The 21,391-nt window shown below is 45.3% G+C and overlaps 1 protein-coding gene across 1 annotated transcript in view; it reads left to right on the plus strand.

The window, feature by feature from the left end:
* Positions 1-21,391, plus strand: part of LOC147665158 (E3 ubiquitin-protein ligase TRIM39-like) — a 125,817-nt gene that overhangs the window by 60,785 nt on the left and 43,641 nt on the right. The window lies entirely within an intron of this gene.

Genomic DNA, 21,391 nt, shown 5'->3' on the forward strand with positions numbered 1-21,391 from the left:
TAAAAGGTAAGTAAACTAATAATTGAATTATTAGCATATCCTTTTCATAGCTATAGCATTCTATAACAGCAAATTGCACGTACAGATGCAATTACTAAAGATTGTGGAAAGGGGCGACCACTCGGTCCCCCCGAACGTATGGCGGAGTGCCTCGATCCCCCCGGGAAGCCATTTTTGGGCGGGAGGCGCGTCTCGGCTGGTATGCCCGAAGCGGCGTAGCCGGGGCGCGCTTTTTCCCGCCCTAGAGTGGGCTGGCCTAGACACCGACGCAGCCAGCCACGCCCTCGGGGCGGGCAGGGGCGGGTTTTCGCCCGCCCTGAAGACGGATAAAAAGAGACGCAAGACCAGAAGACGTCCTCTTGTTCTTGTGCTCCGAAGCTGCACCTCCTCGCTACACGTGAGCTCGGGACGGAACGAAGAGCCAATTTTGAGCGTTTTGATCTTTTTTCTTTGTCTTTCAGATACTTCCTCGGAGATATGCCCAAGAAAGGCGCAAAGAGAATGACGACCGACCAGATGGTGCGGGCCCTTTGCAAAGAGGTGTCCGACATAAAGAAACGGTTGGCGGAGCGAGACGGGGAGGAGGGTTCGGGCCCTGCGCCGGCTGGAGGGAGACCTAAGAGGCCGAGAAGGGTTCCAGCCGGTGGAGACGTCCCGGTTCCCTCTGCCCCGCTCGAGGCACCGACCCCAGTACCGATGGAGGGGGAACCAATCCCCGTTGTCGTCACCCCGACTTCCAAGGAAGACATGCCCCCCGAGCTGGCAGCACAGCTAGCAGCATGGTTGGGGGATAGTAGTGATGGCGCCACGGCTGCCGAGGCACAGGCGCTGATAAAAGGGCTTCGTGAGAAGAGAGATGCAGCTAAAGTGACTACGCCGTTGGCGGGAATAGACAAGCCGCAAGCGGCAGATGCTGCGTCCGGTTCAGGTAAGCGGCCATTGCCGATTGCAAGGGACGAGTCAGCACCCTCTCGTAGAGAGAGATTGGGACAACATGTGCCTTTAGCTATAAAGGAAAAGATCTGGGCGGGGGAGTACGTGAATATTTTCTCCTTGCTTGTTGATCATTATGAGGTGGAGCATGTTAAAAGTCAGAAGGACCTAATGCATCCGAGTGTTTGGCGCGCAAAAATGGCCGCCTTTAAGGTAAATGAGAATATTGGCAACTGGGGCAATGCGTGGGGTATTTTTACATCAATTTTGGGGGAACGTAGGCCCGAGTTGCTTCCAGAGTTTCCCATTTATCAATCACGGATAATGGGTTACTCGACAGCATATCAAGGTAACCATTGGTTTTGTTATGACAATCTGTTCAGGAAAGAAAAGGAGCATAACAAGAGTTTGACTTGGGATTGTTACGATTCTGTAACATGGGATAAAATGAAAGAATCGGGGATGTTAAGAATGCCATTGGTTGGGAGCACTGTTGTTGATTACTCCCGCCAAAATGGGGGGACGCCCTTTCGACCAAGTACGAGCACCGACGATCAGTCGAGGCCCGCAGGCAATACAGGAAGAAAGGGTTTCTGTTTTAACTTCAACAAAGGGAAATGTACCAGGCCTCCGGGATTGTGTAAATTCAAACATGAGTGTAGTACGTGTGGGTCATCCCATCCTGAGTCATCGTGCAGAGCCAGAACGGGTGAGAATGGGGGTAAGGGAGGCGCCAAACAGGTCTAATCTAGTCCGAGGGGCGCCTTTACCAACCCCGATTGATACCTTGGCAATGATTCCCTGGCTCAGCGAATACCCGGATCGTACTTCTGCCGGGGTGCTGCGGAACGGTTTTACACATGGTTTCCGCATCCCGGTGGGGGACTTTCAGGGTGTAGGGATGTGCAAAAATCAGCTTTCCGTTTTACAACATACAACTGTAGTGCAAGAGAAAATTCAGAAAGAGGTTAGCCGGGGACGGGTCGCGGGCCCGTTTAGTGTACCCCCGGTGCCGGATTTTGTTTGTTCTCCGTTAGGGGTGGTCCCCAAGAAGGACCCAGGTGAGTTTCGCTTGATCCATAATCTGTCTGCTCCGCATGGTCTTTCGGTGAACGAAGCAATCGATCCAGAAGTTTGTTCGGTGCGATACGCATCGTTTGATGAGGCAGTAGCCATCTTGAATCGCCTGGGGCCCGGGACGTTGATGGCGAAGTCAGATATCGAGTCAGCGTTCCGGTTGCTCCCGGTACACCCAGACGATCAACGTCTTCTGGGATTCGGGTTCCAGGGGTCATTTTACATGGATAGGTGTATGCCAATGGGATGCTCTATATCATGTGCTTATTTTGAGCAATTCAGTACTTTCCTGCAATGGGTATTCACTAAGAAAACGGGTTTCCGAAATGTAATGCATTACCTTGACGATTTTTTGTTCCTTGGCCCCGCCGGAAATCCCGAATGTGCCCAGGCCTTAGCTGAATTCTGTGTGTTGATGGGTCATTTTGGCGTGCCATTGGCACCAGGTAAAACTATGGGTCCCACGACTTGCCTCGAGTTTTTGGGGATCGAGTTGGACTCAAGGGAGGGGTGTTTCCGTTTACCAGCTAGCAAAGTGTTGAAATTTAGGGCTGCCCTCCAAGTATGTTTAAATGCATCTAAGGTTACACTGCATCAGTTGCAACAATTAGTTGGAAAGTTGAATTTTGCCTTGAGGGTGATCCCAATGGCTCGCCCCTTTTCCCGCTCAATTGCCCAGGCGATGGTTGGCCTAAAAGATGGTCATCATCGCACGAGGTTATCGGCCGAGGTCCGCCAGGACATGCGGATTTGGTTAGCATTTTTGGCGGACTTCAATGGCCGAGTCGTCTGGAACAAGCCAGCAGTGTCCTCCGAAGAGCTTGGGCTATGGACAGATTCAGCAGGAAGCATAGGCTTTGGCGCCATCTTCGGCACAAAATGGTCTGCACAAAAATGGCCCCTATGGTGGCACGAGAAAGGGCTGACGAGTAATATTGCTTTCCTTGAACTATTTCCCATTCTGGTGGCCCTGAGAACCTGGCCTGAAGGGTTCAGAGATCATTCTGTCGTGTTCTGGTCCGACAATATGACCGTGGTAGAATACATCAATAGTCAGGCAGCCCGTTGTAAATTGATTTTGAGGCTGCTTAAGGAAATTGTCTTACTGTGTATGCAACTGAACGTGATATTCAGAGCAAAACATGTCCCAGGGGTGATGAATCAGGCTGCTGATGCACTGTCTCGTTTTCACATGCAGGCTTTCTCGGGTTTCCTTCCTTCAGCGGACCCAGAGCCGGCACCCTTCCCCGAAGCTCTCTGGTCTCTCGGTGCCCCGAACTTCGTCACCTCGTGGGAGAGAGTCTAGCACCCAGGACAAAGAAGGCATATGAAGGGGCGTTTCGGGCCTATTTAGCCTTTTTGGGGGCAGAGAGAGGGGGTCTTTGGGGTCAGGAAGAGTGGGTAGTACTTTTCCTGATGTCCTTACGTAGGGCTGGGAAATCGGTGGCTACGGCCCAAAGGCATCGTGCCGCCATTTCCTTTGTTGCCAGGGCCCATGGCATCCAGGACCCGACAGCGTCTTTTACAGTACAAAAGGCGCTGCGTGGTTGGCAACGCCTAGAGGGTCGCAGAGTAGACGTAAGACGACCGATAGGTCTAGACAGGTTGTCCCAGTTACTGGCCACACTCCCTAGCACATGCTCGTCCCCTTTCGAGACCTGTTTGTTCCGGACTGCATTTACGCTAGCATTTCACGGGGCTATGAGAGTTAGTGAGCTGGTTGCAAGGAACAAACAGGATGTGGCGGGGGGCTTGTGCAGGGAACATGTTCAGATCAGGGGCGATGCGATGGTTGTCTCCTTTCTCAGGTCCAAGACCGACCAAGATGGGAAGGGGGACTGCACGATCATTCGCAGGATCCCCGGGTCATCCATGTGTCCGGTACAGTGCTTAGAAGATTACCTAGCACGAAGGGTGGCATCATGGGGGGGGACATTGTTGAGGCATGCAGACGCCACCCCGCTGACGAGGTTTCAGTTTCAGCGGGTGCTTGCAATGGCCATTGCCGCAGCGGGCTTGGACCCGGGCGAATTTGGGACCCATTCCTTTCGAATAGGGGCTGCCACTGAAGCTACAGCCAGGGGTCTTAATATAGAACAAGTAAAACGTGTGGGGCGCTGGTCCTCCAATTGTTATAAGAGGTATGTGCGATTGCACATGTTGTGAAGCTGTAATCATGTACTCACGCTTCTTGTCTTTTGTTTGTTTTCAGTTGCGCAAGCCTACGCGGCAGGGCGGACTGTGCAGTCGACCCAACACCAGGCCAGCGGTCGCACATCACCGGCTGAGAGAAAGGAGGTGTGGGTCGTAGGCCACTCATACGTGAGACGGGCCGCAGACGTATTCAAAGCAGGTGACATGATTCACGTACCTGGGGAATACGGGTACAGAGTGTCCTTCTACGGAAGGGGCGGTCTCTGTATTGACCAGTTTCAGGCATTCTTTGAGGGTCTGTTAGAGCGGATAAGGTCACCGCCGTCCATAGTCATAGTGCATTTGGGGGGCAATGATTTGGTCACCACCGGTAGACGACTTCTCCTGGAGGCTATGCTTTCCACGGTAAGTTGGTTAGCGAGGAGAGTTCCGGGGTGCATAATTGCGTGGTCTCATATGATCCCACGAAAAGTGTGGCGGGGGGCTATCTCGATCCCTGCTTTGAATCATTCTGTTAGAAAATTGAATAACAAAGTGAGTAGGTTGTTCCGTGCCAAGACATTGCATTCGATCTCGCATAGTTGTATTAATGATGACAGTATGTATCTGGGGGATGGTGTGCATTTGTCAAGGGTGGGGAATGAGTTACTCATAGGAGACTTCTTAGCTTGGTTAAAATCGTTAAAACATGACCTTTAGGTAGGAGTTTTGTGGGGGGTCCGGATAGCCGGTCAACTATCCGGACCTGTGGCGGTAAGGTCATGATCGGTGAGCACTAATTGGTAGATCCCTATGAGTGGGCGTCACCCAACACGGATGGGAGCGCTCGGGAGAGGTGGCCATTGGCCCCTCAATGGGGAGGCGGTCCCGTCTAAGGGCGGGTCGCCGGAAGTAAAGGAAAGGCGGTCAAGGCCCCTTCCTTTGTAGGAGGGGTTACAGCCCCCTCCTGGGGAATTTCCCGGGGCCAGTGTCATCTGCGACGGCAGATGCGGTAAGTTGTGTGGGGTGGGGAGAGGTCAACGATACCTTCTAGATACCACACACAAGTGTTCGAACGACCTTTAAATGGCGTCGAGTCTTAAGTGCCCCCGTCAAGTCAAGGGAAATTGTTAGTAGTTGCACTTGAGGTAAGCCTCTGTGCTGTCGCCCCTCCCAAGTGGGAGGGGTAAGTCTGGTTAGGGATCTTGACACCGGTTATGACCTTGCCGTTGGCCCTTAAACGTTAGGATGTACAATTTCAGTGTTCTTAGAGAATGTTTTTTGTAGGATGCTAGTTCGGCTAGGAGAACCTCTGTATTAGAGATTATGTTAAGGTTAGCCAAACATCGTAATGTGATAATGAAATTGTACATAACATAAAAACGTTTAATGTTTTAATTTTTTGTTTTAATAAATACGGCCGGGATGGTCACTCCATCCCACATCCAAAAACTTTAAGAACTGTTTCCGGTTTCCCTCCTTTTGGGGATTGTGTTGAGAGGGGGTGGCGGGTATCTCAGCCATATGGAAAGGGGCGACCACTCGGTCCCCCCGAACGTATGGCGGAGTGCCTCGATCCCCCCGGGAAGCCATTTTTGGGCGGGAGGCGCGTCTCGGCTGGTATGCCCGAAGCGGCGTAGCCGGGGCGCGCTTTTTCCCGCCCTAGAGTGGGCTGGCCTAGACACCGACGCAGCCAGCCACGTCCTCGGGGCGGGCAGGGGCGGGTTTTCGCCCGCCCTGAAGACGGATAAAAAGAGACGCAAGACCAGAAGACGTCCTCTTGTTCTTGTGCTCCGAAGCTGCACCTCCTCGCTACACGTGAGCTCGGGACGGAACGAAGAGCCAATTTTGACCCACCCACCAGCCCCTGAGGACAGCAAGTTGTTGTGCAATAAAGTGAATTTATAAGTTTGTTTTTTCCATGTCGTCTACAGGCTGTGACAGTATCAGTTTGTTGTTAATCTTAATAAAGTATGGTGAATATCGTCTAGGTTGTTACGATTAAAATGATTTGATGTAGTGTTGCAATTTTAGCATGTTCTTTCGGTCGTAGCGACCAATGTTTTCATAGGTTTGAGTAAGAATTGTCGTATTTATTTTTGGTAGGCGGTAAGGTCATGATCGGTGAGCACTAATTGGTAGATCCCTATGAGTGGGCGTCACCCAACACGGATGGGAGCGCTCGGGAGAGGTGGCCATTGGCCCCTCAATGGGGAGGCGGTCCCGTCTAAGGGCGGGTCGCCGGAAGTAAAGGAAAGGCGGTCAAGGCCCCTTCCTTTGTAGGAGGGGTTACAGCCCCCTCCTGGGGAATTTCCCGGGGCCAGTGTCATCTGCGACGGCAGATGCGGTAAGTTGTGTGGGGTGGGGAGAGGTCAACGATACCTTCTAGATACCACACACAAGTGTTCGAACGACCTTTAAATGGCGTCGAGTCTTAAGTGCCCCCGTCAAGTCAAGGGAAATTGTTAGTAGTTGCACTTGAGGTAAGCCTCTGTGCTGTCGCCCCTCCCAAGTGGGAGGGGTAAGTCTGGTTAGGGATCTTGACACCGGTTATGACCTTGCCGTTGGCCCTTAAACGTTAGGATGTACAATTTCAGTGTTCTTAGAGAATGTTTTTTGTAGGATGCTAGTTCGGCTAGGAGAACCTCTGTATTAGAGATTATGTTAAGGTTAGCCAAACATCGTAATGTGATAATGAAATTGTACATAACATAAAAACGTTTAATGTTTTAATTTTTTGTTTTAATAAATACGGCCGGGATGGTCACTCCATCCCACATCCAAAAACTTTAAGAACTGTTTCCGGTTTCCCTCCTTTTGGGGATTGTGTTGAGAGGGGGTGGCGGGTATCTCAGCCATATAAGTTAATACAACTCTTGTAACAAAAGAAAGTAACACAAAAACACTAAAAAACAATTATTACCAACAAATAAATATGTGAAATTTAGTTGTTTTGTTTGCAAAGACTGTTATGTCAACACTAATCATAATACAAATTGAACAAAAGCCAGCACAATCCATGTTACTAAGTAAAAAATATATAATGAACATATACTATTTTACAGGAAGAACAAACAAAAAATATATTCGTTGGAGGCCAAGAAACACAATTGAAAAGTATCACTGTCAAAGATACTACGGACTCTGTGAAAATTACTCTATGGAGAGAGGCAGCTGATTTCCCAATAGTAATTGGACAATATGTACATTTATCGCACGTAACAGTGCATGAATTTAACAAAGAAAAGATTTTAAACACAACCCGCCATACAAAAATACAGGTAAGTAAAATTTTACATTGCAATTAATAGTTAGTTAATATAAGTAAATGAATAAATACTAAAACAGTATCTTTACAGGTAATAAAACCACCCGAAGAAAACCTTAACGTAACTATATATGGATTAGACAAACTACTTCAGGAAAGAAGCATGGTAACAGTACAAGTAAATGGGACAGAAGATTTCCAAACCATGGAAATTAACAATACTACTTTAATGGACTTTTTGCATATAAGCTATGATGTAGACAACTTAGCAGACACATTAATGAAATATCTACCATTATATGTAAAGATAACATTTTGCAATGGATCTATCACAAACATCATTGAGAACATATAATGTCAGCAATTATACGATATTTAACAAATGTTGGATACTAAAAATACAATTGATGTATACAATGTTGCTTTGCACAAGTTTAAATGACCCAACATATATATATATTTTGTTTAAAGTGTTTGATACAAAACTACATTACAAAATTACTTTTGAGTGCAAATAACCGTTTGAAATGCTTTTATAATATTTACTGTGTGTGAATTACTAAAAATGTTGTCTACTATAAATACAAATAATGTTTACAATGTTACTTTACACACGTTTTAATAAGACAATACATATATATATCGCTTAAGATGTGTTTCATACAAAACTAGATAACAAAATTACTTTAAATTGCTAAACACTATTTGCAATGCTTTTATTAGAATTACTGTATGTGACTTACTATACAAATCTCAAGTTATTTTTGTATACAATCTATAGTTATACATTTGCTTACATTTTCTAAGTGTAACATATGCAACTGTGAAGTTAAATAGTAAGTTTTTGAAGAAATTGAGTGTTATTAATCGTTTACATGTTGTATATTTACAATTAATAAAAAAAGTGACAAAAAAGTGGGTTCAAATCAAAAATGTGTCATTAAAAAACTAGTTTACCTTTGCATTCTGATGGTGCACCTTTTGTAATCCTGTCAAACTTGCAAATTTAATACCACTATTACTTTTACTAACGCCTATCATATCCATTGATTTACTAAAAGCTCTTACCTAATACAAGGACTGCAATAGAACATGCTGCCTTGGAGATATCCTAAATACTTTACGCCAAGTTCACTTCTCTACATAATGGTATTCAACTTGACTGCTAAATGAAACCAATGACTAACACCTACTACGGTAAATTATACTATGTTATAAAGTTGTGTGTCAAATCTGTAACTTGCTAAAAAATTAATTGTGCATTACTTATAATGCACCTACTGCCATCAAAATGCAACTACAATATACTTGCTGGGGGAGAGTGGTATACTCCCTGGAAAAATTCCCCCCACACTTTTTAATAACACAAACTTTCAGCAAGTTATCTCTTCTTGCTAAAGTTATTGTTGTATGAAAGTGTGTGGGACCTGCATCTTAACAAAGGACAAACTTCCACCAGTACAAAGAAAATCATTAGAAAAATGCTAAATCTATTCTCTAGTACAACTTAAGGAAGATAGTGCTGCCATCAACCAATACACCGAGGCAGCAGTTAAGAAGTTAACTATACTCAGCATCCTAATGCACAGTATTTATCACATTGTATTATTTGCCCTTTACAAGTTAAGACTAAGTATGTGTATAAAAAGATTACTTTAGTTGTATGTTACTTATTCATTGCTGAACTATGTCTATACTTTATCACCTAAAAATAAAACGTTACCATGTAACTATGTTTAACTCTATAACTGATACTAGCTTGCCATTCATTACCTGCTCTTTTGCGTAAGTCTAGATCTGTCAACAATTTAATACAAAGCCTAATAATGTAAACTTGCTACCTTAAACAATACTTTGAATACTTTATCAAACTTCCATTCTCTGGCAAATATTACCAAACTTGAATGGTACTAAAAGCAATAAGTAACACCTAAGACCTCCTTCCACACTGCCTTTCTCTCCCACCAGCCTCTTTGCCCTAACAACACTTATCTTCCATTTACTATTAATGTATCAACTAAATATTTCTGAAATTGCATATAAAATGTATACAATATAATTATATGCTACAACAATAATAGGTTTACACCTATAATACTGCTACATATCTAGATATATAGTATATACTACTATATCTACATATATAGTACTATATATAAAAACCTATTAGACTACCAAAAGTTTACAAGTTGATCAAATTCAGTGTATTGAAGGTATGCTATTTATTAATTATATGTGTTTATTACTACAAACTGTATTCACTATATGAACTAAAAATGAAACTTACCATGTCACTTTGTGTTTACCTATATAATTGACTTTAACCTGTCATTAACTACTCTTGTACATCACACTTGTCTATGTTCAGTTTATTGGCAGGACTGCAATTGTAAACATGCTGCTTTACATATATGCTGAATACCTTGAGCAGAATTGCCTTCCCAACATAATAGTAAGCAACTTGACTGCTAAAGAAAAACAATAAGTCACACCTATTAAGGTAAGTTATACTATGTTATAGTTTATGTGTCAAAACTGTAAATATATACAAAGTAGTTTTTACAAATATTTCCATGTACATCCTGCCATCAACATGTAAGTACATCATACTGGCTGAGGGATAGTAGAAGCTCCCTGGAAAAATTACCCCCACACTTTTAATAACAGTAAACTTTGAGCAAGTTATCTCTTCATGCTAAAGTTATTTATTATGAAAGTGTATAGGACCTGCATCTTTACTACCAAGATAAACTTCCACCAGTATAAAGAAAATCATTAACAAAATTCTAAGTCTATTACTGCAGTACAACTTCATTTTAAACAATCTTGAATAGCACAAAAAAGTTTTCCCCATAACAACTAGCTTACTTAACTATTTACTTAATACCATAAACATCATAGATGCTATTGAACATTCCTCCCAAATGCTATGCTGTCCATTGAAACTAAATCTAAATACGCGTCCAGAGGTGATGCACAGCACTAGAAAAGTAGTACTGCCATCAGCCAATGCACCAAGGCAACACTTAAAGTGTTAACTATCCTCAGCATCCTAATGCACAGTATTTATACCATCATATTATTTCACCTTTACAAGTTATAACTAAGTATGTTTATAAAGGTAGTATTTTACTTGTATATTACTTGTTCATTACTAAACTATATCTATACTTTATCACCTAAAAATAAAAGTTAACATGTCACTATGTTAAGCGCTTAACTAATACTAGCTTGCCATTACCTGCTCTTTTACATAAGTCTAACTCTGTCAACAATTAAATACAAGACTAAAATTGTAAACATGCTACCTAAACAATGTCTTGAATACTTTAAATAAAGATATCTTCTTTGACTAATGTTACCCAAATTGAATGATACTAAAAGCAATAACTAACATCTGAGACCTCCTCCCACACTGCCTTTCTCTGCCTCCTGTCTCTTTGCCCAAACAAATTTTAACTTACATTTACTGTTAATGTATAGACATATTATTTCTAAAATTGCATATAAAATGTATATAATATAGTTATATGCTACCTATATAATAGGTTTACAACTAGAAAAATACTACATATCTATATAGTATTGTACTATACTATAAATACCTGCTAGACAGCATTCAAAGTTTACAAGTTAATCAAATTCAGTGTATTGAAAGTATTGTTTTACATAATTATATGTGCTCCTCACTACAACTTTACTTCACTATATAAACTAAAATAAAAGTTACCATGTCACTTTGTGTTTACCTAGATAATTGATTTTAACATGTCATTAACTACTCTTGTACCTCATACTTGCTCCATTCAATTTATTAACAGGACTGCAATTGTATACATGGGCATCACAAATATGCTTGATACCTTCAACAAAGTTCCCTCCTAAACATAATAGTAAGCAACTTAACTGCTACAAGGGCAAAAAGTCAAAGCTATTAAGGTAAGTTATACTTTATTATACTTCATATGTGAATACTATGATTTACTAAAAAGTAATTATTATACAATTATTTCCATTTACATCCTGGCATACAAATGTAAGTACACTACTGCCTGAAGGAGAATGGTACACTGCCTAGAAAATTTCCCCCCAGACTTTTTAATAACAGTAGACTTTAAGCAAGTTATCTCTTCTTGAATAAGTTATTGTTGAATAAAAATACCCTTCCTCACTGCCTTTCTCTGCCGCCTACCACCTTGCATCATACTAAAAACAATAACTAACACCTAGGACCTCCTTTCACACTACCATTCTCAACCTACTGCCTCCTTACCCTAACAATACTTATCTCCCAATTACTATCTGTCTGTTAACATACTATTTCTGAAATATACATATACTGTATATAATTTGTTTATATGCTACCTCCATCATACATGTACAACTATAATAGTACTACAAATATTATGGCTGAGATACCCGCCACCCCCTCTCAACACAATCCCCAAAAGGAGGGAAACCGGAAACAGTTCTTGAAGTTTTTGGAAGTGGGAGGGAGTGACCCTCCCGGCCGTATTTATTAAAACAAAATTAAAACATTAAACGTCTCATGTTATGTACAATTTCATTACCACATTGCGCTGTTTGGCTAACTTTAACATATTCTCTAATACAGAGGTTCTCCTAGCCGAACTAGCATCCTACAAAACATTCTCTAAAAATATTGAAATTGTACATCCTAACGTTTAAGGGCCAACGGCAAGGTCATAACCGGTGTCAAGATCCCTAACCAGACTTACCCCTCCCACTTGGGAGGGGCGACAGCACGGAGGCTTACCTCAAGTGCAACTACTACCAATTTCCCTTGACTTGACGGGGGCACTTAAGAACTCGACGCCAGTTAAAGGTCGTTCGAATACTCGTGTGAGGTATCTAGAAGGTATCGTAGACCTCCCCCCAACCCCACACACTTACCGCATCTGCCGTCGCAGATGTCACTGGCCCCGGGAAATTCCCCAGGAGGGGGCTGTAACCCCTCCTACACAGGAAGGGGCCTTGACCGCCTTTCCTTTACTTCCGGCGACCCATCCTTAGAAGGGACCGCCTCCCCATTGAGGGGCCAATGGCCACCTCACCCGAGCGCTCCCATCCGTGTTGGGTGACGCCCACTCATAGGGATCTTCTAATTAGTGCTCACCGATCATGACCTTACCGCCTACCAGAAATAAATACGACAATGCTAATAAAACCTACGAAAACATTGGTCACTACGACCGAAAGAGCATGCTTAAAATTCAACACTATATCGAATCATTTTAATCGCAAAATCTACACAACATACACCAGTCTTTATTATAATCAACATCAACATGATACTATCACACCCTGTAAACGAAACAGAAACATAATTATCGATCAACTTTATTATAAACAACTGGCTGTCCTCAGGGGCTGGTGGGTGGGTCAAAATTGGCTCTTCGTTCTGTCCCGAGCTCACGTGTAGCGAGGAGGTGCAGCTTCAGAGCACAAGAACAAGAGGACGTCTTCCAGTCTTGCGTCCCTTTTTATCCGTCTTCAGGGCGGGCGAAAACCCGCCCCTGCCTGCCCTGAGGGCGTGGCTGGCTGCGTCAGTGTCTAGGCCAGCCCACTCTAGGGCGGGAAAAAGCGCGCCCCGGCTACGCCGCTTCGGGCATACCAGCCGAGACGCGCCTCCCGCCCAAAAATGGCTTCCCGGGGGGATCGAGGCACTCCGCCATACGTTCGGGGGGACCGAGTGGTCGCCCCTTTCCATATGGCTGAGATACCCGCCACCCCCTCTCAACACAATCCCCAAAAGGAGGGAAACCGGAAACAGTTCTTGAAGTTTTTGGAAGTGGGAGGGAGTGACCCTCCCGGCCGTATTTATTAAAACAAAATTAAAACATTAAACGTCTCATGTTATGTACAATTTCATTACCACATTGCGCTGTTTGGCTAACTTTAACATATTCTCTAATACAGAGGTTCTCCTAGCCGAACTAGCATCCTACAAAACATTCTCTAAAAATATTGAAATTGTACATCCTAACGTTTAAGGGCCAACGGCAAGGTCATAACCGGTGTCAAGATCCCTAACCAGACTTACCCCTCCCACTTGGGAGGGGCGACAGCACGGAGGCTTACCTCAAGTGCAACTACTACCAATTTCCCTTGACTTGACGGGGGCACTTAAGAACTCGACGCCAGTTAAAGGTCGTTCGAATACTCGTGTGAGGTATCTAGAAGGTATCGTAGACCTCCCCCCAACCCCACACACTTACCGCATCTGCCGTCGCAGATGTCACTGGCCCCGGGAAATTCCCCAGGAGGGGGCTGTAACCCCTCCTACACAGGAAGGGGCCTTGACCGCCTTTCCTTTACTTCCGGCGACCCATCCTTAGAAGGGACCGCCTCCCCATTGAGGGGCCAATGGCCACCTCACCCGAGCGCTCCCATCCGTGTTGGGTGACGCCCACTCATAGGGATCTTCTAATTAGTGCTCACCGATCATGACCTTACCGCCACAGGTCCGGATAGTTGACCGGCTATCCGGACCCCCCACAAAACTCCTACCTAAAGGTCATGTTTTAACGTCTTCAACCAAGCTAAGAAGTCTCCTATGAGTAACTCATTCCCCGCCCGCGACAAATGCACACCATCCCCCAAATACATACTGTCATCATTAATACAACTATGCGAGATAGAATGCAATGTCTTGGAACGGAACAACCTACTCACTTTGTTATTAAGTTTTCTAACAGAATGGTTCAAAGCAGGAATCGAGATAGCCCCCCGCCACACTTTTCGTGGGATCATATGAGACCACGCAATTATGCACCCCGGAACTTTCCTCGCCAACCAACTTACAGTGGAAAGCATTGCCTCTAGGAGAAGTCGTCTACCGGTGGTGACCAAATCATTGCCCCCTAAATGTACTATGACTATAGACGGCGGTGACCTCGTCCGCCCTAACAAACCCTCAAAGAATGCTTGAAACTGGTCAATACAGAGACCGCCTCTTCCGTAGAAGGACACTCTGTACCCGTATTCCCCAGGTACGTGAATCATGTCACCTGCTTCGAATACGTCTGCGGCACGCCTCACGTATGAGTGGCCCACGACCCACACCTCCTTTCTCACAGCCGGTGATGTCTGACCGCTGGCCTGGTGTTGGGTCGACTGCATAGTCCGCCCTGCCTCGTAGGCTTGCGCAACTGAAAACCAAACAAAAGACAAGAAGCATGAGTGCATTATTACAGCTTCACAACATGTGCAACCGCACGTATCTCTTATAACAATTGGAGGACCAACGCCCCACTCGTTTTACTTGTTCTACATTAAGACCCCTGGCTGCAGCTTCAGTGGCAGCCCCTATTCGAAAGGAATGGGTCCCGAATTCGCCCGGGTCTAAGCCCGCTGCGGTAATAGACATCGCAAGCACCCGCTGAAACTGAAACTTCGTCAGTGGGGTGGCGTCCGCGTGTCTCAACAATGTCCCCCCCCATGATGCCACCCTTCGTGCTAGGTAATCTTCTAAACACTGTACCGGACACATGGAGGACCCAGGGATCCTGCGAATGATCGTGCAGTCCCCCATCCCATCTTGATCGGTCTTGGACCTGACAAAGGAGACAATCATCGCTTCACCCCTGATCTGAACGTGTTCCCGGCACAAACCCCCCACCACATCCTGTTTGTTCCTTGCAACCAGCTCACTTATCCTCATCGCCCCGTGAAATGCCAGCGTAAATGCAGCTCGGAACAAACATGCCTCGAACTGAGACGAGCATGTGGTGGGGAGTGTGGCCAGCAACTGGGACAACCTATCCAGACCTATCGGTCGCCTCTCATCCACTCTGCGACCCTCCAGGCGTTGCCACCCACGCAGCGCCTTTTGTACCACAAAAGACGCCGTCGGGTCCTGGATATTATGGGCCCTGGCAACAAAGGAAATGGCAGCACGATGCCTTTGGGCCGTAGCCACCGACTTCCCAGCCCTACGCAAAGACATCAGAAAATGTACTACCCATTCCTCCTGACCCCAAAGCCCATCTCTCTCAGTCCCCAAAAAGGCCAAATAGGCCCGAAACGCCCCTTCATATGCCTTCCTTGTCCTTGGCGCTAGACTCTCTCCCACGAGGTGACGAAGTTCGGGGCACCGAGAGACCATAGAGCTTCGGGGAAGGGTGCCGGCTCTGGGTCCGCTGAGGGAAGGAAACCCGAGAAAGCCTGCATTTGAAAACGAGACAGTGCATCAGCCGCCTGATTCATCACCCCTGGGACATGTTTTGCTCTGAATATCACGTTCAGTTGCATACACAGTAAGACAATTTCTTTGAGCAGCCTTAAAATCAGTTTACAACGGGCTGCCTGACTATTGATGCATTCTACAACGGTCATATTGTCAGACCAAAACACGACAGAATGATCTTTGAACCCTTCGGGCCAGGTTCTGAGGGCCACCAGAATGGGAAACAGTTCAAGGAAAGCAATATTACTCGTGAGCCCCTCTTCATGCCACCATGGGGGCCACCTTTGTGCCGACCATTTCGTGCCGAATATGGCGCCAAAGCCCATGCTCCCCGCTGAATCTGTCCATAGACCAAGCTCTTCAGAGGACACGGCTGGCTTGTTCCAGACGACTCGACCATTGAAGTCCGCCAAAAATGCTAACCAAATACGCATGTCCTGGCGGACCTCAGCCGACAGTCTCGTGCGATGATGACCCTCCTTTAGGCCAACCATCGCTTGGGCAATTGAACGGGAAAAGGGGGGAGCCATTGGGATCACCCTCAGGGCGAAATTCAACTTCCCCACCAATTGTTGCAACTGATTGAGTGTAACCTTAGATGCATTTATACATACTTGCAGGGCTGCCCTGAATTTCGACACTTTGGTAGCTGGTAAACGAAAACAACCCTCACTAGAGTCCAACTCGATCCCCAAAAACTCGAGGCAAGTCGTGGGACCCACAGTTTTACCCGGTGCCAATGGCACGCCAAATTGACCCATTAACACACAAAATTCAGCCAAGGCCTGGGCGCATTCGTCATTTTCGGCGGGCCCAAGGAACAGAAAGTCATCAAGGTAATGCATTACATTTCGTAAACCCGTCTTCTTTGTGAATACCCATTGCAGAAAAGTACTGAATTTCTCGAAATATGCACAGGATATAGAGCATCCCATCGGCATACACCTATCCAAATAATATGATCCCTGAAACATGAATCCCAGAAGACGCTGGTCGTCTGGGTGTACCGGGAGCAACCGGAACGCTGACTCGATATCTGATTTCGCCATCAACGTCCCGGGCCCCAGGTGATTCAAAATGGCCACTGCTTCATCAAATGATGCGTACCGCACCGAACATACCTCTGGATCAATTGCATCGTTCACCGAAAGACCATGTGGAGCTGACAGATTATGAATTAATCGAAACTCACCTGGGTCCTTCTTCGGGACCACCCCTAACGGAGAACAGACAAAGTACGGTACCGGGGGTACACTAAACGGGCCGGCGACCCGACCCCGGTCAACCTCTTTCCGGATCTTATCTTGCACTACAGTTGTATGCTGCAAGACGGAAAGTTGATTTCTGCACGTCCCGACGCCCTGAAAGTCCCCTACCGGGATGCGGAAACCATATGAAAAACCGTTCCGCAGCACCCCAGCAGAAGTACTATCTGGGTATTCACTGAGCCAGGGAATCATCGCCAAGGTATCAATCGGGGTTGGTAAAGGCGCCCCTCGGACTATATTAGACCTGTTTGGCGCCTCCTCTACCCCCATTCTCACCCGTTCTGGCTCTGCACGAGGACTCAGGATGGGACGACCCACAATTACTACATTCGTGTTTGAACTTACAGGATCCCGGAGGCCTAGTACATTTACCTTTGTTGAAATTGAAGCAGAAACCCCTTTTCCCTGTATTGCCGGCAGGTCTCGAGTAATCGTCGGTACTCGTACCTGACCGAAAGGGCGTCCCTGCATTTTGGCGGGAGTATTCACCAACATTGCTCCCCACCAATGGCATTTTCAACATCCCTGACTCTTTCATTTTATCCCATGTCAAAGAATCATAACAGTCCCAAGTTAAACTTTTGTTATGCTCCTTCTCTTTCCTGAAAAGGTTGTCATAACAGAACCAATGGTTACCTTGATACGATGTCGAGTAACCCATAATTCGTGACTGATAAATTGGAAACTCAGGTAGCAACTCAGGCCTACGTTCCCCCAAAATCGATGTAAAAAATACCCCAGGCATTGCCCCAGTTGCCAATATTCTCATTTACCTTAAAGGCGGCCATTTTTGCGCGCCAAACACTCGGATGCATTAGGTCGTTCTGACTCTTAACATGCTCCACTTCATAATGATCGACAAGCAAGGAGAAAATGTTCACGTATTCCCCCGCCCAAATCTTTTCCTTTATTGCCAAAGGAACATGTTGACCCAATTTCTCTCTACGCGAGGGTGCTGACTCATCCCTTGCGATCGGCAATGGCCGCTTACCTGCACCGGACGCTGCTTCCGTCACTTGTGGCTTGTCTAACAGTGCCGCCGGTGCGGGCACCTTGGCTGCGTCTCTTTTTTCACGCAACTGTTTCATCAGCGCCTGTGCCTCGGCAGCCGTGGCGCCCTCACTACTATCGCCCAACCACGCTGCTAGCTGTGCCGCCAGCTCGGGGGGCATATCCTTGTTAGATGTCGGGGTGACGACGACGGGGATCGGATTCCCCTCCATCGGTACCGGGGTCGGCGCCTCGAGCGGGGCAGAGGGAACCGGAACGTCTCCCCCGGCCGGACCCCTTCTTGGCCTCTTGGGTTTCCCCCCAGCCGGTGGACGCCCCGATCCCTCCTCCCCGTCTCGCTCCGCCAGTCGCTTCTTTATCTCGGACATCTCCTTGACGAGGACCCGAACCATCTGATCAGTCGTCATTCTCTTCGCGCCTTTCTTGGGCATCTCTCCGACAAAGTATCTAGAAGACAAAAGAAACGATCAAAACGCTCAAAATTGGCTCTTCGTTCTGTCCCGAGCTCACGTGTAGCGAGGAGGTGCAGCTTCAGAGCACAAGAACAAGAGGACGTCTTCCAGTCTTGCGTCCCTTTTTATCCGTCTTCAGGGCGGGCGAAAACCCGCCCCTGCCTGCCCTGAGGGCGTGGCTGGCTGCGTCAGTGTCTAGGCCAGCCCACTCTAGGGCGGGAAAAAGCGCACCCCGGCTACGCCGCTTCGGGCATACCAGCCGAGACGCGCCTCCCGCCCAAAAATGGCTTCCCGGGGGGATCGAGGCACTCCGCCATACGTTCGGGGGGACCGAGTGGTCGCCCCTTTCCAATCTACTTGTACTAACAAAATATATTATCCAAAAACTATGCCAAGCAATACCAAAAACTCTAACTTAACTACTACGAGACCTATTGCATTGCAAATGCTTGTTTGTTCTTCTGTGACCACTTCAAAGGTATTAGACTTAAATTTATCATACCATTAATAAAAGGAAAGGGTTTTAGGCAAGTGAAGCCAGCCCTGTTGTACCTTCAATTGTTGGCAGAGATTTGGGTCATTTTCAATGTGGCTAAATTTTTAACCATCGCAACGAGACTTGGCAAAAAGATTGCTTGGACTTAGAGGACTTCTTATAAATATAAACTACTGTTTAAAACTTTAATTAAGGTCACTGATGTGTACACTGTTGTTTTTAAAAGGAAAAAATATCCTGCCATTATACTCTGTATATTTCTGTTTTTTATCCATGTTATATGTTATATTTTATCCTGGGTGGGTTGTGGATTGTTTTAATGCTTGTACACTTTTATGGTTTTTGTGATTTAAACCGAATAAAGTATCTTTTGAATTTGAATTTGAGTCAATAGAGACTTATATTTAGGAGTCAAATACCTCAGTGCTTCACCTCTGACCCAGCCTGGCCCATCAATCTGACTGACCACTGCTCATTATCAGGCTCTGCTCTCTGCAGCCTGATAATAAGAATGTAAAGTAAACTTTGGCCTTCCTCGACATTAAAAGAAAAGCGTGACCCTGTGCTTATTTAAAAGTGAACTCAAGGCTCCGAGCTACTTTCTACTTTGAAGGTGTCTGAACATCTGGATTATATAGGTATATATCCTAATTAAGTGCTTACAAACCATACATGCCAACATTTTAGAAAAGGCAGGGGGAGATTTAAAAAAAAATGATTGGGAGAATGTATTTCTCCCATTGACTTCTATTGAAGCTGAGGCAATTTCAGGCGGGAGACAACCAAAATGCAGCAATTTCATTGCTTAAAAAATCGTGAGTCTCCTTCCTGAATCAGGTCTGTTGGCTTGTATGCTAAACCCCAGGTTCACACATTCAGTGGAACCTAGCCACCTGCTGCTACTTCAAAGACATGCCACACAATATTCATAATGGGGAGGAACACTAGCCCCATGTTTTTCTTGTCTAGCCCCCAGGCTTTTCTTGTCACATTTGTCTGCAGTGCTGTCTCTTGTTTTGGCTGTAGAGCGAAGACAGAAGATTGGGGCCAGGTTCAGGAAGAGTTCTGGCAATCTGGTGGTTTCTGGGGTGAATATTACTTTTGACGTGTTATAGTCTGAGCTGGGGCATCCTGGGATAGAGGCCACAGATTGGGGGGAGGACTCTCCACAACAAATCCACAATATTCATATTTGTGGTGCAAGGAACACACTTGCTTGGAAACAAAGGAGAGTTTGGTAACTCACTAACTGGTTTTACCCTTTTAAATATGCTGTTTTAACCACAAGGGAGAAATGCCTGAAGCAGATGGCCTGAAGCAGATGGCCTGAAGCATATCACATTATAAATAAGGAACATACATATGCCATGTTTGAGAAATTTGAGAAAAAAGTATCTGATTTTGCTACTCTCTGCTGCCTTTACCAAATACTTATTTATCATGTAGTTTTGGTATAAAATTTGATACCATCTTCAGATTTCTTTAGGTTTTTTTCTGGTATTTTAAATTTGCATCCTTTTAATAAGATTTGTACCTTTTTCAATTTTTATGTCCCAACAGTATTAATGTGTTGCCTAGCTGTTGCGTGTGTACTGCATGTATGTTTTTAAGTTAAACCATGCTGCTTGAGCAAGATAGCAAATCGGTGATTTGGGTATTCCTCACAGTTGTAACTTAAACCAAGACCTTGACTTCTCTCCCCATACCTTGACAGTCCAATTTCGAACACTCTTTATCCCCACATCCTTGCATACAACTGACTGAAACCTCCCTTAAACATTTTTAACACAATCTTTCATGATGAGACTACAGCTATATATTATCTTCTTTATATTTACCCTCCACTGTTTTCAATAGTAGGTGGTTTTCATTATCCTAATGTCTCTTCAACACTTTAAAGATCTGTTTACACAAATTCCTTTCCAGTTCACCATATATACTTTGAGCCACAATCGATTTCATACAGCAAGTGATGTGAGTTGCAGTGGTATATCGGGGGTAAGGGTGGAGAAGATACTTGCTGGAACAATGAGCCCTCTTTGGAAAATAGGGGGAACAATTTTGACTCCATATATTACATAGATATTCCGACTGACTTTCCTATTTGGGATAACTTTAGTCTGCCACCTATTCAGGTTCTCGATCTGTTTGAATAAGTTTGACAGTTCTTGGTGATCCTGGAGTTAACGGGGGTTGGTCTAATGTAACATGCTATTCACATACATGCGTCTGATGCCATTATGCATGTCCATACCTAAAAATGAACAATAAAGAGGTATTAAACAAGTGATGCAAGTTGCAGAAGAACTCTCCTCTTAATCCTAGGGTTGAAGATGAAGTGCTTTAATTGAGTATTGCGTTATATCTCCTTCTCAGTAATTCTGTACTCCCGCTCAGAGCCCTCATCTTGTTAAGAGCTTTACAATTTCACACAACAGCCAGACCGCTTTCCAAACATTATAGGACTTAACCCATATCCTTGTGACAATGTCATTGTTTCCCGCTGTGGGTATCCGCGGAAAAGGGGAAGGGATTCAGGTTTTT

The sequence above is a fragment of the Lissotriton vulgaris genome, unplaced genomic scaffold, assembly GCF_964263255.1.
Source record: "Lissotriton vulgaris unplaced genomic scaffold, aLisVul1.2 SCAFFOLD_2934, whole genome shotgun sequence".
NCBI lineage: Eukaryota > Metazoa > Chordata > Amphibia > Caudata > Salamandridae > Lissotriton > Lissotriton vulgaris.